The 26,119-nt window shown below is 39.8% G+C and overlaps 1 protein-coding gene across 1 annotated transcript in view; it reads right to left on the bottom strand.

Annotated features, from left to right (window-relative positions):
• MYPN (myopalladin) overlaps nt 1-4,764 on the bottom strand; it is a 115,152-nt gene extending 110,388 nt beyond the window's left edge. Inside the window, exon 1 of the mRNA XM_073353448.1 lies at nt 4,718-4,764. The gene's annotated coding sequence lies outside the window, so the exon portion shown is untranslated. The remainder of the gene's footprint in view (nt 1-4,717) is intronic.
• Between the last annotated feature and the right edge of the window lie 21,355 nt (nt 4,765-26,119).

Below are 26,119 nucleotides of genomic sequence, written 5' to 3'. Positions count from 1 at the left end.
TGCCTATGTTGAAGGAATTCTTCCCTGGCCATTTATAGAACTTGTAGGCCCTCTTTATGCCCTTTCATTCCTTTCATCTGGTGAAAGAGGGGAGGGAGCTGGGGTGAAGATCTCACTTTGTAAGTCTAAAAAGTCAAATTTTTGAAAGATGGCCATGTTTCTGATGTCATTTTATGTATGAACAGATTTTTGTCTGTGGTTTCAATTCAGTTCCAAATAAAAAGATTTCAGAATCACCAGAACTACCATCATAGTTGGTACCAGAGTTCTGATTGCCCATTCGATTTTAATGTGTTAGTTTTTAGCATTCACGTACAATAGTTCTGGTAACAATGATTCAGTTTTTATTTTATTTATTTATTTATTGTCAAGGCTTTGAGTCCCTTGTTAAATCCTTCACAGTCTTATTATATATCCTACTGAGGTCTAATGATTCAGGGATTTTTTTTAGTTGTCTGGTGTAACCAAGTAGGAGCACCATCACATACCCACTTTTGGGAACTGCTGATCTAGTTCATCCTCCTGATGAATATATTTATTTATGATTTGGAGAAGAAAGTAGACAGTGAATTAGTAATGTTTGCTGTTATGGGCTGGCGAACCAGCTTCAGAAGAGATGTATAACAGTTCTGTAACTGGCTTGCAGGTTGGACGTGAATTCCATCCCTGAAATCTCCATTTTAGTGCCTTGTACAAAGCCCAGTTAGTTACAGAGTTGGTGCAGGAGCTGTGAATTTCACCCTAGCTATGTTGTTTGGGTCATCTTTCCCTGACTAATCAGTTATTACCTGTTATTCGAGGTAGGATTCTCGATTTCATGATTTAGTATTCTGAACTGCTTTGGCAAGTCAGGTCTTTTTTTAATCCTGGATTTGTAATTATTTAACTCAAAGCCTTTGTTCTTTTTTAAATAAAAATGTTAATATTAATTTCCTGGATGTTGCCACTAAAGATGGGTCCATAGTAACTTTCAAGCAACATGTGAGATAATATCAGTTTGTATATTTTCCCTTCATAACATTACGCAGTGCATTTCTTAACACCAGCATGCAAGGCATTGGGTGACTGCACTCAGATACTATTATTAGAAAGTGTAGACATATCAGAAGGATTGAAAAAAACAGCGTACTGGTTTTTTTTTAAATATATGACACAAATAATCACACTGGCACAATCCTTCAGTCCTTACTGTTTTCTCACTCAGAGAAAGCTCCCAATAACTTTAATATTTAACATGACAAGGCTATTTTTGTGTTTCAATGCAAGTATTGCCTGAGTAAGGACTGCAGAATTTGCCCACTATCATTAGGTATATGAAACAGGAGTTAGGCAGGTCAGAGATAGTGTTCATTGACACGGTCTGATCCTATTTCCATTTAAATCAATGAGAGTTCTATTACTCATTTCAGGATCAGACCCTTTCTAAGGAGTCATAACTAAAGTCATAAAGGTAGTACTTGACTGAGTGATTAATTGAGCTGTAATCAGTTCTTCTATTCTCCTCTTCATCCAGTGTGTTCACGGTTTAATCCTATATTCGATGTGCTTTTCAATATGAAATAGCAAACTAAAAATGTATGAGTATTTTGCTTGCTTGTATCTGAGAGAGTCCAAAGAGAAAATCTTGTTGAATCCCCACTCCCAAACATAGAGAGAGTACCCATAAAATGTGGAGGGGAGGGAGTTTTTTTGGTAGATGGCAATTTGATAAAGAACAGGTAATCTTTTATTGTGTCATATAAACATGTATATTTTGAAACTATGGTGTATAATTATAATTCCTCAACTTTGAATTTTAAATATATATCCTTATTACCACTTAAATGAGAAATTGAACAGATCTCGACAGATTGCTAAACAAGATTCAGTAGTTACCTATTTTTAATTCCCAGTGAAGGTTTTCAAAAATACTGCATGAACAGCATCAGTCTCTGTGTAATCTTTTTGTTTCAGATTTTTTAAAGTGGGTCCTCTGGCTAAGAGCCAAAGAACATTGGGTTTTATTTTAAATTAGGATGTTTTCTTTTATAGGATTATTGGGTCCATTTAAAGGGATTGCTCAGCTTGAAACGATGACTGACTGAAAAAAAGATAGCAAAAATTATTTTTCTCTATTTTTGTTTGTTTACTTTGTGCATCACAGCAATTTTTATAATTTTCACTGTTTCCTCTGTATAGTCAGTATTTACTAAGGTTCTCCCTTATGCATTTAATTACTTTTTTTTTAAATATAGACATATAAAGAAAACTGGATTCTTACACTAGTTAATATCCAAAAATTCAAGTGGATAGTTTCTCTTTATCATTTTAACACTCAGTGCTATCTAAGGCTCCAATCCTGCAAGTAGCTCCATGTGAATGACTGCACCACACCTAAGGTGGGGCAGAGTTTGTCTGGGGCTTTCCCAGAAAGGACATCTCTGCTTTATGGTGGGGGGGAGGAGAGGAAGGACGTCAGAAACTGCTGTAAAAAAGGTGCTCAGCAGTCACCCTCCCCCACTCCCACCCCCAGGAATGTGAGGTCCGAAGGATATAAAGGTACAAAACCTGGGTGTGGCAAGTCTCTTTGTTCCATGCAGGGAGGAAGCCAGCACTCACTCACTCACTCACTCCCTCCCCTAGTGGAGGCAAATGGCAGGCTAGGTTAGGACCTGCTGTGGGCATTACACTAGTTGCTTCTTTTAAAGCGGGGCTGGGAAGGAATTTTTCCTGTACCACCTGAACTGGCTTTGGTGGAGTGAGGTTTTTTCGCCTTCCCCACAGCAGGTGTGAGGGAGGGCCTTTTCTGGTGAGAAGAAAAGGTAATAGGCCATATGTCTTATTTTGTAAGGTTGGGCAGATGTCCAGTGCAGGTACTCCATAGGGAAATGGCCTGGTAAAAAGACTTAAAAGGAGGTACTAGATAAAGGAACAGAACAGGGGAAGGGGGTTGGGGACTCCTCTGATTGGTACAGCAGAGAGCCAACCCTCCCCCTGTTCTCATAGCCCACCTTAACCCTCTTACGAGGGTGGTGGATGGTAAGGTCCTAGCCATGGGTCGGCTGGGGGACCTGGATGGAAGCAAAGGGGGGCTGGTGGAAGCCCCGGAGAATTGATTTGAATAAACATGGATTTGCCTGCTCTGTACACTTTATCTGCTGGGTAGTCCCAGACTTCTGTATAATATGTGACCTGCTTAAAATCCATAACAAGCGTCTCCTGTCCTTCTTGCAGTGTACCCAGACAATGGATTCCTGTGCCTGCACAGAACTCCATATGGCTGCAGAGGTCTGCTTATAGAGCTTCTGGCAGAATTTGGACCTAAGATAGAATCTCTGATTGACAAATATTGTAGGAATCAAAGAAAACTACTTGTTCTTCGTAAACAGCAAAATAAGCATAGAAAATACAAAAAGAAGATTAAGAGGTTCAAACATCCACTTGCTGCGGGGGGAGGGGCAATAGACACTGTCTGATAACAAGGCACCTGAAAGTATTTAACTGGAATTCCTGACAAACAGTTAAACATTAAAGTCTTTGGTGTTGTACTGTGGTCTCTGCTGCAAAAGGAATTTTGCCAGAGTAAAGAATTCAGACTCAGGCCTTTTTATTTTCTCTTTAATCCTTTTGTTAAAAATAGTTTGAACTGAACATATGAAATATGGGTATTACATAATACAGGAAAACACTGATTAAAAACTGATATTTGTAGAAGGCAGAAATTGTGTCCTACAAAAGAAACATCTAATGCATAAATGAAAGAACATCTACATTACATATCTATCAATGTATGGCCTGTGGTTTTTGCTCATTCCAAGATAATTAACTGTGTCATTAGAAATAGGGGGTTCTACAACTGGTTTTTTAGTCTCTCATTCCTGATTGTAGTACTTTTTTTCTTTCACTCTTTACATTAGTGAAAATGGGAGTTATGTTATATCTCCAAGGAGGCGAGAATATATCCCTAACTATAGAGAATTTCAAAGAACTTTTTTTGAGCAAAAGGTGATAGAAATCTCAGAAATTCCTATTGTATAAATCCAAACTGCCAAAGAGCTACAACAAGACTAATTTCTTCTGCAATCCCCACAAACAAACACTATTATTTGTCACCTCTCCATTTCTAAAAATAATACAATGATACATGGCTCTCTAAGTTAACACCATCCTTTGGGTCTTCCAGGATATTTTGTATCAGCTCTTTGTCTGTTAGATTATGAACTTCATAGAGCAGAGTCTGAGGGTTAAACCGTGGTATATCAGTGACAAAACTCCCACTTTCTACAATAGCGAAAGGATTGTATCCTGTATCTTCCTTTTTGGTGTACACAAGCGCTGATCACACTGATCATATACATCACTAAAATAAAAACTAGCACCAGCGATTTCCTTCACAGTCCTGCTTCACCCCTCAAACATCATTTCATATACTATGTTGTGTGATATCACCAAGATCCCCATGTTTCTTCAGCCAACTGGGTTTCTTTGAATAATTGAATCTTTGCATGCAATAGTAAATAAAATGTTGTCTGAAATGCTCTCATAAAAACTGGACAAGCTAGACAGCCATGTGGGTCACAAGAATAAAAGAATTAAGAGAAATTGAAAGACTTACGGCCTACATTAAATTAATAGTTGAACTATTTGGGTAAAGACTTAGCAATAGGATAAAGTGATTATAAACAAAGAATTGATTTAAATTTAATAATATGTATAATTAGAACTTATTCTGCTTTACCTTTGTGGTATTCTTTACCTAGCATATCTGCCACCCTCTCATTTACGCCATATGTAAGAAAGTAACTTTTACTGCCAACAGTTCTGTAATACAAAATAAGTAACTAAATACAGGGACCAAAGTACAGAATAGTGAGAAGCAGACTGTCTGGAACCCAATGTGACAGTAAAGCATAGTGGTTTTATGGACAGAAATATGGCGATATTTGAGAATTAGGTGAGTATTAAACATCTGCATTAATGTGGACTGAAGGCCTCAAGTCTCACAGAATTTATTTATAAATTCATCCTAAAGATGCTATATTTGAAAAGGAAGGATGATGCTATATACAAATAATTATTTTATAGAAAGAGTGAAATTTCCACATTGTACTCAGGAGACCAAAATGAAAGGGAGAGGTTAGGAAGATTGTGCTTTTATTTTTTTTTATTGCAGTCCATGAACTAGAAGGGCCCCATTGTGCTATGCATCATTCAGACATATAGTAAATGACACTCCCTGCTCCCAAGAGGTCACAATCTAAAAAAACAAATAAAAGAAAACTATGTTATATGTTAGACTTCAGTGACAGTGGAGGCAGCTAAAGAAAAGTAGGAAACACCATTTTATAGAGGTTAGAAGCTTAACATGGTCAGCTGGATCCTTACTTCTACTTCCCTCTGAAAATCAACAGATTCTCCACTTTTCTGGTTTCTTAACATCCCCCTGAAGTTGGAATTGAAGTGATAGGAGCCACCAACTAATGGTTGTTGTACATTAGCTTATTGTTCCCCGTCACTATTTTTCTGCTCCATCACACATACTAGTTTTTGGAAGTATCTCAACTTTGTCTCGGTAATTTCCAGCTATATCTCAGCCACTTCTTTTCTTTTTTGTTATCATTTAAGGATTGGAAACTTTCTTGATGGTGCAATAAAAGATTGAGCCACTTATATAGCTGCAATCAGGCTGAGCTCATCAATGGAGCTGAATTCAAGAAGGAGAGAGGGGATTGTTTGAATAATTTGCTCCCTGTAAAAATAAGCATCAGCCTAAGGACTTGGCATTTCCGTTTTACCAGACACAGTTGTTTGGCCAAGTATTGTATAATGGCTGAAGTACACAAGCCCCAGGATGATTAAACTGGATTCTTTTTAAAACGAGCTCAAAACTAAAGCACCTCTCCACTACATTACCTTTTTCTCCTTTCTTCCTCCTTACTTCCCAAGCTTCTCTAGTGTTCTCAAATATGTAATAAATGTAACCACTCTTCCAATCAATTGGCCTGAACACAATTTTGAGACCACGGAGAGAATCAGTTTAACAGCTGATAAATCTTCTATCAAAGAAAAGTATCTTGCTCTTGTTGGGCAATCTGTTCAATGACCAATAGGTCTTATCCATTAACTATACTAAGATCCAAAGCTTTTAAAATAACTAACAAGGGAAAAACAGTCGACAGAAGTGGGCAGTAGCAGCTGAGCAAAATTCAATATGTGGCTATCTTTCCTTCTCAACATGTGCTCTCGTTACCAAATCAATAAGTCATTTGAATAATGCCATAGAAAACACATTGATATTCCACATTTGACCATAGCTGATTATCATAGAATATATTGGAAATGGGCAATTTTTAGAAAACTATGGACCTCAAACAAGGTGTTTTAAAAGTCAGAAGTCCTGATTAAAAGCTCATTTAATAATGCATATCTTTCACCATTTATTTTACTATATACAACTATATATTTAATCAAAAATATCACAATACATTCTTTACTGGTATGACTTAAGTGTAATTGCATATGTGTAATGGAGAGCAGAATTTGACCCAGTATATTTGAGCTGAAAACCTAAAGAATTTAGGAAAGGGTCTATCTACAACAGCTGCCTTTTTGAACTAAAACAGCGAAACAACTGTGGTGACTATTAGTACAAACGTGATGAATGTTAGCATATACTGTAATGAAGGAAAGATGCTCAGAGATTGCTGCCTGCTATCTGAGCTGATGTAACACTGCTGCACTGATTCCTAATGCACAATTTATATAGACTGGAGATGCCTTCAGCACTTGTGAACACTCATGTATCATTTTCTTATTATGTATGGTGACCTTGAAGGGTTTTTTAAGGGTTTGAAGCCCAGTATGAATTTATTTTGAAAGGATCACATAGCTAGTAGGAGCCTGAAGAACTGAAGCCAGTAGCGGAAGCCAACCCGTTCTGGAGTCTTAGAGCAACCAAAAATAGAATGAATGGCTAGAACTTTGGAGCATCAGAAACCTTGACACCAGCTGCAAACAGCAGAACTCTAGAGGAAGTTAATTCCAATAAGATATCCAATAGGACAAAAGATTTAATAACCCAGAAGTCAAAATGATATTTATTAAGTGTAACAGGACGATCTTCTCCTTTAATACCCTGGGGAGGTCAGGGTGGGTGGGACAGGGAGCAGCTGACAGTACCTCAGAGCAGCTTAGCAGACAGGTGCTGGGAATCAGCTGGCACAGCTGATCAGCACCTCATGACTGGCCCTCACTCACAGCTGGAATATAAAGGAGAGCTCAGGCTTGAAGGCAGAGAAAGTTAAGAAAGAGAATACTCTGATAAACAGAGTAGGAGGTGGCAGGCTGCCTAAGGTAGCTACTGAAGGCTAGGAGACCTCAATCTGAACTCCTGTTGTGAGTGTTGCTTTTTTGATAATTTTCTTGCTCTGTTTGGGAAGACACCAAACAGACCCCTAATAAAAGGGACAGAAACTTAACCTGGGTGTGGCTGTCTCTCTATCCCCAGTGTAGGGGCACTAGCCTACAGTAAGAATCACTCCTAACTAGAATGGTTTAACTACCAGTTTTGTTGATACAAGGGGATGGGGACATTAGTTTTCCAACCTATTTTTACAGCTTTTTACCATCACTTCCCTTCCAGTCATTCTCAAAGATTTTTCAGTGATAATTATGGGTTCTAGCTAGAACCCCTCAGACTTTGTGCTTAATAGATCTCATAAGATAAGCAGGTATGGGATAGAGTTCAGAGAAAAGCAACATAAATGATCGGTTAAGAAGCTGGAGGGATTAATTGAAGAGGAAAAATTAATTTGTATAGCTTTAAGAGATAAGGAGAGTAGCATGATAACAATTTACAAATATTTGAAGGATGTAAACACCAAGGAAAGAGATAATTTATTTAGCATGGTACAATAGGTATAATTGGATGAAATGGGAAATAGGCCTGCTTGAATGTTACAATGGGGCAGATCAAACATAATTTTCATATTTGTATAGAGCAAAAGGTCTCAACACCCTGGGCAAGTGGTACAAAGGGACTTCAGTCATTATACCAGCCAGTAAAGTGAACTAGTGGCTACATGTATGTGTGGCTCTGAGTTGAAGGTGTAGATTTCACCTTTCCAACCCATCTACACTTCTGCTGAGAATGACTGGTTACTCAGGCTTTACACAGGAGAAGTGACTTTCACTTGAACAAGAAAATGTAGGGTCTTTTAAAAGACAGACAAAGCTTTTACCTATGTTTAAATAATGAGCATCCATTCGCCAACACAGCGCAGTGCTCTAAAGACTCCTGAATCTGAGATGGACAGCACTGTAAAATGTGCCTGTTCAATTTAACTGTGTCTCATTATCAACCATCATAAAGTAGAACTCACATATAGGTGATAATACTTTCCAGAATCATGATACCTATAGTTATTGAAAACATTTCGTTTTCACTGTCATCCTCACAACATATCCTAGAGGAGGAACTAGTGGAGAATACTATTGTCTCTGGAGCGTGATCCAAAGCCTTCCAAAGTCAATGATGAGACTCCAGTTGACTTTGACTGCCTTTGAATCTGGCCCTTACTAACTAATTATATTGGAGAGTGAAGTGGGGGTAGAACAGAAGTTTTATGGAATTTAAAATTATCCTCCTTTTTTCCAAAACACTCTATGGACTTCCTTTACTTTGTAATAGTAGCTACTGGCTTCTACATAGTAGCATATCTGGGGCATTAACTTTCTGAAATCCTCACCCTTGTTAGGTGACTGGGTTGGGAAATAAATTTTAGGCTTTTACCTGCACTCCCGTGTGTCACATTATTTTATCAACTTACTTACTCTCCCCTGCCTGTGATTCTTCACTCTTTCCCTTGTACGGCCTCCTCTGTCTGAAATTCTCTTCTTCCTCCCTCAGGCCACTGAGCCATCTCCTTCTTTAAGTCACGTCTTTAAGCTTTACTTTTCATTTTAGTTTTAACTGACTTTCAGTATAAAGTAATTTGTGGTCATCTTGTAAAGTGCTTTCAGATCTACTTATCAAAAAGCACCATATAAGAGATAGGTATTATTATTATTATATGACAAATGTGGCACAAATTGTATGTTAACTAAATACAAACACATTTCAACCTTCTAGTTATTGACGACTCTTCAAGAAGAAACTGAAAATTTTGTTACGAGACACTACTTTTTTTTTTTTTGGATGATGATATAGTCAGGATTCACTTTAAAATACTGAGAAAGTAAATAAAAATTTAGAAAATACTTCAGGCAAACTTTTCAGAGTGTGAAAATGAAACTTCTTTAAATATATCTTTTCAAATGAATTTAGTACTTGTGAAAAGGTGTGCAAATTTGTGTAAAATTGATGGTAACTGAAGCTCTTTGTTTATCCAAGAGCAAGCATTGTGTGCGGAGTGCCAATGTAAGTGTACCCACTAATGTACCATAACTTTGACCAGAGGGAAATCATTTAAGAATAGTAGAAGACAGAACTTTTTGTCAGCCATTCACTCTATGCTGAGCAGCCCAACAAAGATGACATATGCACCAAGTGTGATTTGTGTGTATGTATGTTGTGGATATATGTCCTCTATTAGAAACTGACATGACATCATCAACAAATTTCAAACAACCCTCCAAACAATCGGCATATTTTAATGACTAGATTTAATCCACTTGCTTTGTATATACAGTTCAGCCTCCTGAGCCATTGAGTTGACATATATAAGCTACCAACTCACCCAAAGCAAAGGATCAAAAGATATATCATAGCATTTAAAATATAGCCTGATCTGACAAACTGTGTAATTTACGAACTAACTTTAGACCGATTAGTTCATCAGTGACGTATACTAAATCCTTTTGCAATCATACTTGTTATAAAATTAATGTTCTTATTGTCTGGTATGCCTGTGATGCATTTTTAAATGTCTTGTGTCTGTTTGCTTAAAAGAGGAAGACCTTTAGAAGACTCCAGACCCCAAAATATACAAGGAAAAAAACATCTGTTTAGTTAAGTCGTTGTGGGCATCTAATTAGATTATCAGTAGTGATTTAAGGCCAGATGTATTTATGAGCCTGAATATGGATTAAAGGAGCTTAGTTTTAGATTCCCATTTTTGAAAATCTTGACCACAGTCTTTGTCACACATATATAGGATACATGAAAAATCTTTCCTATGAGTGGAGAGCATTAATATTGATCTTTCACTGTGCAACTGTCATGTTTCAGGGTACAATCCAGACAAATGATTACCTCCCCTGTAACCCTGGGTGCTTCAAATGCCCTGCTGCTGTGGCTCACAGCCTGGACACCAGCACTCAGTTGACAAACGTGTAGGTCATACCCTGAGCATCTGTGTGCTGTAGATCCCTGGATCAGCAGGTCTGATTCCAGCAGCCTGCCTACAGCACAACAGCCCTACCCTGGCTTCCACCAGCCGTCGTTACGATTTTAAGGGTGACCCCAACACAGTCCCAGTCCTGAATTTTCACAAAACCATCTGCCTAGCCCTCTCCTGGAGCCTGCAGAGAAATAACGTTTGTTTGCTCCTTTAAAGAGACTAATGTACATTACAGCTTATTAACTTAACTGAGGTGAATACACCCTTTCCTTCAAACACAGCACTGAGTTGGTTTACAAAACCAGATAATTAGCAATAGGACATAGGTTAAGTGATGCCAAGTAAAAGAATTAAAAGCAGAGATGGTTACAAGCAAATGTGTGAAAACATATCTATAAGGCTAAAACTTAATCTAGCAAGGTACAGGCTGTGTTCAGGATGGTTTCTCTCACCAGTCATTCTTCTTTCCAGCCATGACTGACTTTCCCTCAGGCAGGACCTTCCACAGAAGTACAAGGTGTTGGCTTCCTAAGTGAAAGATCTTTGCCTCAGCATGTTTCTCACCTATATTCAGTTTCCAGATACTTGAACCCCCTCTTAGTTGAAGGCCCCATCTTTCTTAGCTTGAAAGAGCTCTGGCTCTTTGTCAGTCTAATGATGGGTGCCAAAATGGCTTTCTGTCTCTACTTATATCTCTCAAAGTTCAGTGACCTTTATTCAAGAGGCAGGATGACCTCATGCTGTTCTTCCTTTCCTGTGGTCTTGCCATCCCCCGGCTAATTTGAATGTAAATGCGGCTTTCATTGTTTGTGGTCACAGCTTGCTTAATTTTATTGGAGACAGATAGATAGATGTAATATTACCTCCTATCTTGGAGAGACCTGTTTCTCCGTTTGGTCACAGACTGTAAAGCATAATATTAATGAATATCCATAATTTCTTATGTAGTGTTAATACATACAATTCACAGGGATATTAATCACCTGTGTGTTAGAGCCTTTCACAAAACACCTCACTGGATACACTTTTATAGTACAGAAATATTGTATACAATCAGTTGATTCAATTGCTTATTGCTTGAGGTTCAGATCCCCGGTCTTTATAGCCCACATAAAGTTCCTCTAAACTGTCTCCTCTCATGCTTGTTAGGTCAGACCTGTTGACTAACTCCCCCTGATATGCCTGGTATAAATACACTTTAGTTATAATTCAAGCATATATCCGTAACTCTTAATACATACTGTATACATATATCACACAGCAATGTTAATGATCAGTGAGTTGTTAGTTTTCCAATGACATATTACATGATACCTTTTTAGATATAGATTATAACTATATTGAGTTGGGGTACACTGAATTCATCAGGCCAGCTGAAACTCATTACCTGATACCACGGATCCTCTTGCCCTCTGGGACTGGGATGCTCTTAGGGTCACAGCGACGTAATTAGGTTGACCTATCCCCTCCACTGTAAATGTAGCTAGGTTGACAGAAGAATTCTTCCATCAACCTAGCTACCACCTTTCGGAGAGGTGGATTAACTACGTCAATGGAAAAAACCTCTTCTGTCAATGTAGGAAGCATTTACACTATGATGTTATAGCAGCACAGCCGCAGCTGTGCCTCTGTAGTGTAGACATACCCTCAGATTTTCCCCTTTTTATGTTGATTACTGTATGTGCAAAGATATGGGGATAGAATTAAGTATTATGGTTGAATCTCCAGAGTTTCTATTGTTTAGGGTGTCTTTCAAACTATAATGCTCCTTTGATGTTTAAGTGAGATATGACTACAAACTTTACAATAACAACACTTTATCTACTAACGTCCTTAAATTTCTAATCTTAACCTAAAGAACCTAAAGTATGTAGATGTATGGCCTTATTTTTTATACAAATTTTGAATCCTTTAATCTATTTGTCAAATGATTTTTCTTTTAATTTGTTTCGAGGGGGGTAAGAAGGGGAAGTTTGTTTTGAGGGGGGGTTGGAAGAAATCATCAAAAAACGTAATATCATCATTAAAATGTATTTTAGACTTATTGGGTTAAATATGGATGTCCTTACTAAGTCAAAGCTCATAGTGAAGTCAATGGAATAGTAAGGACTACATTGGGGAGACTGCAAGATTTGGTCCATTGTAATTAAAAATTCTAACTAAATCTTATGTTAGGCAATATGTTTTTAAAAGTTAATGGTTATCATAAACTCTATGTGTAAATATGCAGACAGTATAACTCTTAAGAACTCTGTATTCAGAGATCATAGCTAATATTAACTAATTTGACATGTTGACAGAGTTTATAATGGTTATAAACAGGCTATTTCTAGGTTCACATCTATTATAAATGCTGCACAGAAGCCAGTGGAGATTATTATAGTTATGAACAACTATTTCAATGCTCCTGGCTATTATAAACTCATTGGAGAAGCCAACTAGGCTTATAATGGTCGTGAACTGACTATTTAAAGGCCAATTTACAAACTCCACCAGGAGGCCAACTGGGTTTATAAAGTTCATAAAATGACTATTTTTCAGGAATTGGAACTCTAATTTCTAATATTATTTATTACAAAAATATTTATTATTACAAAAATCAGCCAAAAGGGCCAAATATCACTTGGTTTCAGCCCATGTATTTAAAACTGTGGAATTATACCAAAAATAAATTTGGTTCATTATGTTTACATCTGATAACAGTCTTGTCTGACTTTTGAGTTTATCCTGATTTCATCATCATACAGTATTTTCTGTATGGAAATGTTCACATTTATGAAAATTATTGTCAAGTTATGGACACATTTTTTGCAAGTCTGGGTGGCTATCTAAGTCTCAAAGCATTTTTTGTGGCTTATTTAGAATGTTGAGTTTTAAGCTGAAATTGGTTGTATAGTATTTCTTCTGGTATATTGATTGGCTTTGCCTGCCACAGGTATTCAGGAGGGAGAGCAGAAACTGTTATGACTCAGTTTCACAGTGGGGAGAGGCTGCATTTTGTGGGTTTTCCGCTGAGACTGTCAGAAATATAGTGTCTCTTGTATTTCCAGGGTCCTAGGATTTTCCTCAAAAACATGCTTACAAAGGCTTACATCCGTGTCAAGAAGCAGGTAGCAGCTCTGTGTTGTCTGTGCTGCAAAGTGTGTGTGGTGGGGAGACGGAATTCTAAATTAGGGATCAGTGATCATGCTTGGTAGCTCCTTTGTGGAGATTGGAGTAAGCCACTGATACTTTCCTCCCCGTCGAATAAGAAGACACCAAGTACAGATGATGGGGGTTTGCCAAAGAAAACTGCTCTACTGCTGCTGTTTGAAAGTGATATATAGAATGGCTTTGACTTGTATTTCTGCAAACGTGAAATATTGAGTTGATGTAGCTTTTTGTATTTTCACATTTTCAAAGAAACATTGTCAAGATTTTCCAGAAAAATAAAATGTAGGAAGCCTCAAATCACCTGAATTTGATGTGAAAAATCAACAACAAAAATTGTCACCACTCTTGCATAATTCTTGTTTTAATGAACAGGGAGAAAAAAGATCGCTAGCTTGCAGCCATTCCAATCTCCTAAGGTTAAACTTCATGAGTATTTAGATATGAGACTTCCAGTGACATAAGGAGTCAGTGGAATAGCTGTGTACATTTTGTGCTGTAGATGGTAGTTGTGATTCCATTTTCTACAAATTCTCCCCTGTGGTTCTGGTTGGATTTATCACATAACCTCAAATTTCCCCCCTAAATCAAAGTAAATTATACAAAAAATACACCAGTACAGTGGTAAGGTTGAGTTTTTAATCACGGAAAATGAAGGAAATTAAGAGTAAAAGTTCAAAGAGGAGTCAAAACTCCCATCTGCTCACATATAGACTGTGGTGCTCCTCATGATCTGTAGGCCAAAAATGGTCCTATTCTCCTTTTAATCCCAGGACTCTCGTCCAACATGAACACTGCATTCAGTTAATTTCTGAAGTGGGAAATCTCCTGTGTTTAAACCAGATGCAAACAGCAGAGCCGCACTACATCCTTGATAATTCCCTTTCGGTCCATGTTCTACCAATAGGGTCATAGGAGCAACAAGATGGAATACAATGGGGGAATCTGATCAACATCTTAGATGTCTACACAGAAATGCAAGGACTATGGGAATGAACAGAAAGAACTGGAAGTCTTAGTACATAACTAAATTATGACTTAATTGTATCACCAAGACACTTATGATTGCAATATCGCTACAGAGGGGTACAGCTTGTTCAGAAAGGAGAGGCAGGAAAAAAAGGGAGGAGGTGTTGCATTGAACATCAAGAATTTATATGCTTTTTCTAAGGTCCAGAAGGAGGTGAGATGCAGACCAGTTGAAAGTCTCTGGGTGAAGGGGGAAAAGAGGGGTGACATCATTGTAGGAGTCTACTATAGACCACTAAATCAGGAAGAGGAGGTGGATGAAGCATTTCTAGAACAAAACAGAAATACATAAAACACAAGACCTGGTAGTACTGGGGGGACTTTAACTACCCAGACACCTGTTAGAAAAGCAATATGTCTAAGCCCAAAATGTCCAGTATGTTATTGATATGTATTGGGAACAACTTTTCATTTCAGAAGGTGGAGGAAGTAACCAGGGAAGCAGCTGTTTTAGATTTGATTCTGACTAATGGAAGAATTGGTTGTGAATCTGAAGGTGGAAGGCAATGTGGGTGAAAGTGGTAGTGAAATGACAGATGTCATGTTTCTAAGTAAATGAAGGAGTTAGAGCAGCAGAATAAGGACATAGGATGTCAAAAAGGAGACATAGGGACATAGGATGTCAAAAAGGAGACAAACTCAGAGAACTGGTAGGTAAGTGCCCATGGGAAGCAAATTGAAGGGAAAAGGAGTTCAGGTGAGTTGCCAGTTTCTCAAGGAGACAGTATTAAAAGCACAACAGCAAACTATTCCAGTGCAAAGGAAAGATAGGAAGAATAGCAAGAGACCAATATGGCTGTATCAGGAGCTCTTTAATTACCTGAAAATCAAAAAGGAATCCTACAAAATATGGACAAATTGCTAAAGATGAGTACAAAACAATAGCACAAGCATGTAAGGACAAAATCAGAAAGTCTGAGGCACAAAATGAGTTACACCTGGCAAGGGACATAAAAGGGAATTAAAGAGGTTCTATAAGTACATTAGGAGCAAGAGAAAGACAAAGTGAAGATCCACTACTTAGCAGAGAAAGAGAGCTAATAACGGACAACACCATGAAGGATGAAGTGTTTAATGCCTATTTTGCTTCAGTCTTCACTAACAAGGTTAATTTTGACCAGATGCTTAACACAATTAATATTAACAATAAGGGGGAAGGAACACAAGCCAGAATACGGAAAGAACAGCTTAAAGACTACTGAGATAAGTTAGATATATTCATATTAGACCTGATGAAATTCAACCTAGGATACTTAAGGAACCAGCTGGAGCAATTTTGGGAAAGATGACTGAGGGTGGACCTGATAACAGTTTTCAAATATATGAAGAACTGTTATAAAGAAGATAGTAATCAATTGTTCTCCATGTCCACTGAAGGTAGGACAAAAAGTAATGGGTGTAATCGATACTAAGGGAGATTTAAGTTACCAAGGGAGATTGTGCAGTCCCCATCACTGGAGGCTTTTAAGAACAGGCTAGACAATCCTGGTTTAGGTATATTTGGTCCTGTCTCAGCACAGGGGTTGGACTAGATGACCTCTCAAGATGCCTTCCGGCAATATATATCTATAATTCTATATTCCGGGATGGTGCCAATTATACCAAAATAGTTCTTACTAAGTTTGAGTGGTACATGCAAAGTCCGGGGCCTTGTCCTTAATTTAATCATGAAAGGTGGGAAACTTTATTGACCATCAACCCTGCACTAATCAGAATGAACAGAAGACTAGATAGATAGATTCCTTGTTGGCAGACATCCCATCTTTTTGAGAGTTAACTACAGGAAAAACCAATGGGACTGAATTTAAATATTTTGTTCCTCCTACTTACTTTCTTTCTGCCTTTTCTCCCCTGCCTATTATTACAGGAATAGAGGAATGAATTAGCATGTCCAATAACCACCTGGGCAGAAGGTCTGAAGCTATTAGTTACCTAGGGGCTGAGATCCCCACCTCCTAGGACTATCTTGAACCCTCACACTCTGTGCTTCCTTCTTTTACCGTCAACCAGTCCAGCACCCATGTCACTCTGTGTCCATCCTGCCCTCTTGTAGTCAAACATTACCTCCTGGATTTTCTTCCCCACTTGCAGGTCCAGGGCTGCTCCCACTGGTCAGATGCTCCCCAGCTCCAAACCTCTTCCTGGTGCAGCGACCCCACTATCTACTTCAATTCTCTCTCTACCACTCTGCGTTGCTGCCCCCCTACTCACCAGATACACACCTTCCCACTTTCACAGAGAATCCTCTCTCTCCAACTGAGTACTCCTTGTAGAAATACAGACTTTATCTCCTGGAAAATGTTTTGCTGGGTGGGAGAGTGTTAGGAAAAAAGTCAGCCTGGGAAGTGGGAGAGAAGGGGTGTCTCCAGTTTCCACACAAGCATTATTTACTTCCCATAATCTCCCGTTCTGTCTCATCCAGTGCAGCCCTCCAGCCTGTTAACTCTTGCAGTTCAGCCCCACCCCCCTGAGAGAAGAAATCCATCCCTTTTGCTTTTCCGTGAGACTCTCCCTCCTCCTTGCCCCAATCCCTGGGAGAACAGACTCCTCCCTTCTGGGTTCACATTCAGACCTTTCCTTCTTCTTTCACAATGAGAGAACCTAGCTCCTCCTTAGAACATTTTAGGATAATTAATTACACTAAAACAATCCAGCACAGAAATTTATCAAAAAGCCAACTCTACTCACCATGAAGTGATGTGACCTGCCTGTAGTGTGAGCGAGCCTCGGTACAGTGTCCTTCCTGTCCTGTGCTTCTTTGCTTGTCTTAGTGCAGGCTGCTGCCTCCCTGGTTGCTCTTTACGAAGTAGTAAGGAGGCTAATTTTAGGGTGCTTCATCATCCTGCCATGGAAAGACATGGTGTCATGTCAGAATCAGCAGCATGTGGCACTACTTGGAGCTGCTATTTTATAAGCTAAGATTTGTGTTCTCAAATTAGCCTCTGTAGGACAGAAATGACTCAGTTATTGATATAAGATTTCTAGAGCAATGTACCTAAAGCATTAAAGATCAGTATTTCATCCTTAAAGAAGTAATCAAGAGAACATTTTAATTACACTAGGATTGCTGTTCTATTATCCAACACTTAAGACACTCTGGATACAAAGATTTGGGTCAAAAACTAGTGTATGGAAATTTTCTGGCATTTCTTTAGCACTTAGCCTATTGCCCCATTAATATAATTGAAACATTCTTACAACAGGGCAGTGGTCACCAACCAGTAGATCGCAGACCAGTCGATCACGATAGGGTTACCAATCCTCCTGCAGCCAAAGCGGGAGATTGGCTGCTAACAGTCCAGCAGTGCAGTGGGGCTAAGGCAGGCTCCCTGCCTGTCCTGGCCCTGTGCTGCTCCCGGAAGCAGCTGGCATGTCCAGCAGCGGCTCCTGCGGGGGAGGGGCAGGAGGGTCTCTGCGTGCTGCCCTTGCCTGCAGGCTCTGCCCCCACAGTTCCATTGGCCGGGAACAGGGTAAACAGCACCCGGCCGGAGCCCGCACCCCTGTCCCAGCCCTGATTATATGTCACAGAATCATAGAATATCAGGGTTGGAAGGGACCTCAGGAGGTCATCTAGTCCAACCCCCTGCTCAAAGCAGGACCAATCCCCAACTAAATCATCCCAGCCAGGGATGTCAAGCCTGACCTTAAAAACTTCTAAGGAAGGAGATTCCACCACCTCCCTAGGTAATGCATTCCAGTGTTTCACCACCCTCCTAGTGAAAAAGTTTTTCCTAATATCCAACCTAAACCTCCCCCACTGCAACTTGAGACCATTACTCCTTGTTCTGTCATCAGCTACCACTGAGAACAGTCTAGAGCCATCCTCTTTGGAACCCCCTTTCAGGTAGTTGAAAGCAGCTATCAAATCCCCCCTCATTCTTCTCTTCCGCGGACTATAGAATCCCAGTTCCCTCAGCCTCTCCTCATAAGTCATGTGTTCCAGTCCCCTAATGATTTTTGTTGCCCTCCGCTGGACTCTTTCCAATTTTTCCACATCCTTCTTGTAGTGTGGGGCCCAAAACCGAACACAGTACTCCAGATGAGGCCTCACCAATGTCGAATAGAAGGGAACGATACGTCCCTCGATCTGCTGGCAATGCCCCTACATATTCATCCCAAAATGCCATTGGCCTTCTTGGCAACAAGAGCACACTGCTGAGTCATATCCAGCTTCTCGTCCACTGTAACTCCTAGGTCCTTTTCTGCAGAACTGCTGCCAAGCCATTCGGTCCCTAGTCTGTAGCGGTGCGTGGGATTCTTCCGTCCTAAGTGCAGGACTCTGCACTTGTCCTTGTTGAACCTCATCAGATTTCTTTTGGCCCAATCCTCTAATTTGTCTGGGGCCCTCAGTATCCTATCCCTACCCTCCAGTGTATCTACCTCTCCTCCCAGTATAGTGTCATCTGCAAATTTGCTGAGGGTGCAATCCACACCATCCTCCAGATCATTTATGAAGATATTGAACAAAACTGGCCCGAGGACCAACCCTTGGGGCACTCCACTTGATACTGGCTGCCAGCTAGACTTGGAGCCATTGATCACTACCCGTTGAGCCTGACAATCTAGCCAACTTTCCACCTTATAGTCCATTCATCCAGCCCATACTTCTTTAACTTGCTGGCAAGAATACTGTGGGAGACCGTGTCAAAAGCTTTGCTAAAGTCAAGGAACAACATGTCCACCGCTTTCCTCTCATCCACAGAGCAAAGAAGGCAAATCAAAGAAGGCAATTAGATTAGTCAGGCATGACTTGCCCTTGGTGAATCCACGCTGACTGTTCCTGATCACTTTCCTCTTCTCTAAGTGCTTCAGAATTGATTCTTTGAGGACCTGCTCCATGATTTTTCCAGGGACTGAGGTGAGGCTGACTGGCATGTAGTTCCCAGGATCCTCCTTCTTCCCTTTTTTAAAGATGGGCACTACATTTTTGTAAAAAATGTCATTCAGAGCTGGTTAAACAGATCTAGAGGCCCCAGTTGTTCTCCATTGTAGAAAACTCACACAGAGGACAGAAAATTCTGTGAGATTCCCATTGCAATTTCCACCAGATTGCTCCTATGGGGGGAGGTGAATTTGCCCTCTGTGCAGTAAACAACAGTGCTGGTCCAGTCATCCTAGAGATATATCAGAGGGCAGGGCCATGGGCTCAGAGGCGGGTACCTACAAGCTCCCATCTGGCTCTACCTGGCTCCCTCAAGCTTTGCAGCATCAATGGTTGTGTAAAAACCATGCTGCTAAAGGTTCTCCTGCCTATTGAAGCACCATCCTTGAACCACCCTTCTGAGAGGTTCCATAATGCAGAGTGACTCCACACTGTAGAATACAATAAATCCACTAACCAAGGATTTCCTGCAGGGGAGAGAGTGCATATCCCCTAGCCTCTCACCATGTATGGATCCCAGCCCAACAAATGGGCTTCCACAAGACCTGAAGAAAAGAGGGTATGATGCTACTTGTCTCCCAGCAAAGGCTCTTAGGGCTTTTAATCTCCTCTGCTTGCAAAAGTGAAATTTGACAAAGAGGTTGTGGAAGAATGCCTCTGAAAGGGCTAATAATATAGGGTCGTATTGAGTCCAACTGCTTATTACTCATGCAAAATTGCCATTGAGCAAGAAGTGTTGAACTGTAAGGCCCAAGAAAGGAAAATCTCCCAAGATAACAAGTGAAACAAACTCAAAATATTGCTTTGATTTTGATTTTGTTTAAATCTACCTCCGAATCATTACTTACTCATATTTCCTGATGGCACATTACATGGAAATTGTGGGATATACCAGCATTAAATTATAATTTCTGTTTAATGAACAATTACATGTATTGAAAAAGAGATGTGACATTTTGGGATAAATTAGTTAATGTATTTTCATACCCAACTCCTCCTTTTTCAGCACATTTAAGCAAATTACAGGGAAATATTTTTCCTTTCAGGAATTATACCAATGGTAATAATATGATCCGTTATCTTCAAATACATGTATACATCACCACACACTGGTCAGAGGTCATATTACATGTGAGTGTTAATATTTAAAATCTACTTCACATTGTGATTCTTTACATTTAATATTCTGGTGCTCTCAGATATTGTACTGAAGCAAAAGAAACTTGACTAAAACAAGCAATACAGAAAATGAGAACATGATGAATAGACAAAAAATATATATTTCATCTGAGTAAATACTTCCAGTTTTAGAATACTGAGAATGGTAAATGTGAATCAGTCACACTTTTTTTAAAATGAGACACCTATATCACTGTCACCATGAAAGTGCTAAATCATTGTGGCCTTAATCAAATTTGTCAATATATAATTTTCTTTACAAATGAACTGCATCTTTTTAGTTTTAACCCTCAATACTAAAACCAGAGGAACCCTCACTGCTAGAGAGAACCTGCTGAGTCCCTGCCTGGCTGGATGCATGAGGGAGATTTTAGTTGGGGCTGGAACAAGAATATTGACGAGAAAAGACCATACACTGATTTATATTTTCTGTTTTCTTATTTTTTTAGACCTTACATAAAAAAGCAAAACAAAAGTGTCAAATCCCACCAGTGGAGTCTTCCCCAATAGTTTAAGAAAGGCTGCTGTAAAGTGTATCTGTATGCTGGCCTTACTCACAGAGCCCTGAAGCATAGACCTGCTAACAAGAGATTTTTCAGACTTCTGGGAAAGAAAATTTGCTTTAGAGACACTGTTCCCTCATTCCATGCCCCTAATCTTAGTTGCAGTGGGTTTTTCTTCCATCTGCCTACATAAGAGGAAGAGACCATCATCATGGAAACCATGGAGTTTACCAAGCAAATCCTACAAAAACAAGGAGTATTTATGCTCAGTAACAATATATCACCTGAACACTTTGTTGCTTCCACTGAAAATGCAGTTGATATATCTGTTTAGTATAACAGAAGATTATTTTTAGCACTCTCAAACTAAATTTGCAAGCTCAGAGCTATGTGATTAACTGGAGGCCAAATTGTCCCTTAAATGTGAGAAAAAACAACTTAGGTATAAAAAACACTCTGTCTATTTCCACTTGCAGAATTTTCTCCAAGTAATCCCGTTAACAGGGTATAATTCTGCCCTTTTGGAACTGACTGTGGACTGAGCCTCCTAAATCTATGGCTCTCCCCAGATCCTAGAGCTCTCTGGAGATCCATGGAAGCCCAGAGTTTACACCAGGGGTGGGCAAACTACGACCCGGGGACCACATCCGGCTCTCCAGGTTCCTGCTGGGAAGCAGGGTCTGGGGCTTGCCCCACTCCGGTGCTCCATCCAGGAAGCGGGGTTGGGGTCTTGCCCCACTCTGCACAGCTCCCGGAAGCCGTGGCTTGTTCCCTCCCCGGCTCCTTCATGGAGGGGCAGCCAGGGAGCTCCTCATGCTGCCCCCGCCCCAAGCGCAGCCCCCGCAGCTCCCATTGGCTAGGAACCACAGCCAATGGGAGCTGCAGGGGCGGCGCCTATGGACAGGGCAATGTGCAGAGACGCCTGGCTGCACCTCTGCATAGGAGCCAGAGTGGGGACATGCCTCTGTTTCTGGGAGCTGCTTGAGGTAAGCACTGCCCGGAGCCTGCCCCCCGACCCACTCTCATGCCCCAACCCCCTATCCCAGCCCTGATCCCCCTCCCGCCCTCCAAACCCCTTATTCTCCAGCCCCACCCCAGTGCCTGTACCCGTAGCCCTCCTGCACCCCAACCCCCAATTTCGTGAGCATTCATGGCCCGCCATACAATTTCCATACCCAGATTTGGCCCTCAGGCCAAAAAGTTTGCCCGCCCCTGGCTTACACACTACCTCCTGCTACTGCGTAGTAGCTCAGACAAATGGAAATTAATGATAACTAATGATGTGAAAAAATCTAATTTTACCTTCTACTTCCATTTCTGCGGTCTTGGCCTGACCTTCTACCTACCTTTATAGTTCTGTGGAGAGACTTCCATGGATCACGAGAAAGGGGAAAATGCATAAAGCTGAGTCTCTTCCCACTTCTGCACCTGAGGGGAGATGCATTAGAGCTGAGTCCCCTCCACCTGTGGAAATAGAGTGTGATACAGCCCTTGAGAATTTATTTTTATTAGGATTAATTTATGATTGCTGATTTGGAAATATGACAACATAATAATGTACAATTATGGTAGCAGCATTTGTTTCCATGGTAGGTTTTTAGATCTCTTTGCAGTCAATTGGCTCAAAGACAGAATATTTCCATGGAATGCATTTACTGAGCTGGTTAATTGCATTGTGACTGACTAACATAACACATTTGCCAAATCCAGACAATTTTTGAGCATTTATTCCTCATCTTCCCTACCACTGATACTTCCTACAAGTACTGGGTGGGTTCATAACACATATTGTCTGATAGACTTTCCTGAATAACTATGATTCCATCAACACACACTTCCGTTATCTCATAAATACAAAATGGGTTGCCTGGATCCCTCTTTCACTTTTTTGATTGTGTGTCCCTAGGGTGGCTCAAATTAGACTATATGCCCAACTTTATACTTTTAATTACAAGTAATATATTCACTAGGTAAGATATATCATAAAATAGATTTATGTAAATTGGTATTTCAGTACCATAGACCTTCTACCAATTACTCAGACAGCAGATCTATAAATCAGTTCTTGCCTGTTGGGGAAATTACACAGACGCAAAGGGGTTCACTGATGTCCAGTCCACCTTCTCTATATCTCATTCCCCAAACTGAAGGCCAAGCCCAATCTTTGTTGGCTCAGATCAACTCCAGTATTTTTCGCTGTCATCAGATTCCCTGTAATCTGGCCTCACATCCCTTAGGTCTTTACGATCTCCTTGTGCTCATACTGACCAAAATAATCTTTTTCACAGAACCTTATGGGGAAGAGATTGCTATCTCTTTCCCATGAACTGGTGCTTGGGACATTTTCTTTCCTGACAGCCTCTTTTGTCTTCAGAGCTCAGGTTTCCTCTCCAGGGCTCCTAACACTGCTTATGCTCACCAACAGTGTATACAGCCAGTATAGATAACATCACAAAATAAAGGTTAACCAGAATATAAACATAACTAGGCAAACATTGCTTAAAGTGTAGTTAAACAGCCTCTTGGTTTAGTTAATTGTGATATCGATCACACAGGCTGAAAACTAAAGCCTGACATTTATAAAGTCAGCTGTCTTTTCAGTATCCCAGGAAGGTGTGCCTGTTCTCCAGTCAGATTTTCATGTCCCCAAAAGTCTCTCAGGCCTTGTCCACACACACAGTTGCACTGGTTTAACTAAAGGTGTGATATTGAACCAGTTTCATGAAACTGGTGCAACTCTGTTGTGGTACTCTCCTCAGTGTACCCAGAACCATAAGTGTTACCTTTCTGCCTCAGGAAAAGTGATCTTTGCTGGGGCTTCAACTGTGTGTCACTCCCTGCCACACCAGTCCTGTTGGCCTTGCCAGCAAACTCCTTGAGAGTCTGCCAATTTTAACCTTGCCTTGCTGGTAACAATTAATGAACCCCAGTTCTCCAGAGACATCCCTCTGACTGGACATTCACAGAAATTATTAAGTTTGCTGCCTCCAAAGAGATAGCCTGTTAGTGTAGTTGAGGACTCTCACTTTAATTCAGTATAACAACACTGAAATGGTTTACTGTGAAATTAAGAATAAGTTTATTAATAAAGAACATAATTTAAATATTAAGCAAGAGAAAAGGACACTTATAGTTACAAACAAAACATACTTTCTAGCCTCCAAGCCTTAACTTTAGCAGCTACAGTCTTTTCCTAAACAGCTTTCTCACTGACATTAAGATACCAGCATTGCCAGTTCTTGCAGCAGGAAGATCCAATGTTCACAGAATCAGAAGGTTCTGTCTCCTTTCCCCCAAAGTGACAGATAACTAGAATGAATTTTTGCTCCTCTTATACTTCCTGAAGTCCATTGTTTTTGTCTCAAGAGCCAGGAAGACACCCCCCACCCCCATGTGCTCAGCCATGAGCCCTGAGCCCTGATACTGTTTCCTCTGCCACTTGTTAGTTTGATTGCTTTATTTACCTCATATGTAAATGTACTTTCATTGTTCTCTGCCTGTAATCAAGCCAGGCAGATAGGTAAAATCCACATTTCTTTGTCTAAGGCAGGCTAGTTTATCTACTGGCTCCAATATATATTTTAACAACATATTTCCAGCACACATGAGTCTAAAAAATAACCCGTATATACATCATGCAATGATATTCATGACGAGTGTGTCACCAGTTGTCATATGATACTTTACAAGACACTATTCGGCAAAATATTCTGACAACAGTGTGTTGAGTGTGCCCTTTGTCAACTGTCATAAGGGGGCTGTTAGGATCACGTATGTGTATGAACACTTTTACATCAGTTTAAATAACAGGGGCAAGCTAAACTGCTGTAAGTCATGTTTAAATTGATATGAGTGTTTATACACAAAGTGGCACTGTTTAACTAAACTGGTGCAACATGACACCTTTAGTTAACCTGATGCAACTTCTTTGGGCCGTAGACAAGCCTTAAATCCAGTGTCAAATCCCATTATATTTCCCTATATAACTGAAGACACTCTCCTTTTATAGTTCCCAGAGGGTTTGTGTGCCCAGGTATTAAAAGTAATTCATTCACATTAACTTCATCCCCCAGTTTAGAAATCAGTTCACAATTATAAATGTATTTTCAGGTCACAATATATTTGTTTAAGATCATTAAACAAACTTGTTTAATTTTCCCCCTGTTTTTATTCTCCTAATTTGCATGGATGCATATTGGGTGCACTTGAAAGATCTTTTGTCCGTTTCCAAGGACTCTTTTAAATGCACAAACCTTGTATATGCAAACCATTTAAGAAATCTATTATTTAACTTTAAGACATTGATGCCTGTGAAAGTGCCTGTGAAAGTGTCTCCATCTCACTTTACTTCTTTTAGCATATTAATGACATAAGCCTAGGGCTTTATGTTTTGTGGTTGATTATCAGATAGTAAAACAAATAGAACTCATTGAACAACCAAAGCATTATCATACTCTCATTCTAGAACTTCTCCATAGACCAAATGCACTGGGGGGAGGTGTTTACCATGGTGACCCTTGTTGCCTGCTCTGAGATATCTGAGAACTGTTGAGACATGGTCATGGCCCATCATAGCCGATGGTGGATCATCACCTCAACTCAAAGAGTAAATTGTCTGATTGATTTGTAATAGATTTTGCATACCAAAATAGATATTGGTATGAAATTAGTCTGACCTGTTGTCTTTTCTTAATGTTATTCTTGTAATTCTCTTCCTATTGCATGCAGGGGACAATAGAGGAATTCTCTTTTGGCTAATTTAACACCTGTTTATTTATACATACATGTTCACAGATTGTATAACCTATTGGAAAAATGTGTTGCATCATCTTTCAAAACCAGAGAGTTAAATTATGTACAAGATAGATGTTTATCTGAGGATTATTAAATAGATTACTAATTATTTTTAATATTTAACATGATCTTGACCTCCTAGGTCAAGGGAAGTAGAAAGGGTTTCCTTACCTGCACCACAGACCTTTATATGATACTCACTGTGGGGGATCCCATCTAGGCCAGCAAATTATAGCTAGCTTTGTAAAATGCTGAGCTGCAAC

The sequence above is a fragment of the Lepidochelys kempii genome, chromosome 7 (genome assembly GCF_965140265.1).
Source record: "Lepidochelys kempii isolate rLepKem1 chromosome 7, rLepKem1.hap2, whole genome shotgun sequence".
NCBI classification, from domain to species: domain Eukaryota; kingdom Metazoa; phylum Chordata; order Testudines; family Cheloniidae; genus Lepidochelys; species Lepidochelys kempii.
Note: the sequence above shows the minus strand (reverse complement) of the source record. Positions and strands in the feature narration are given on the sequence as shown.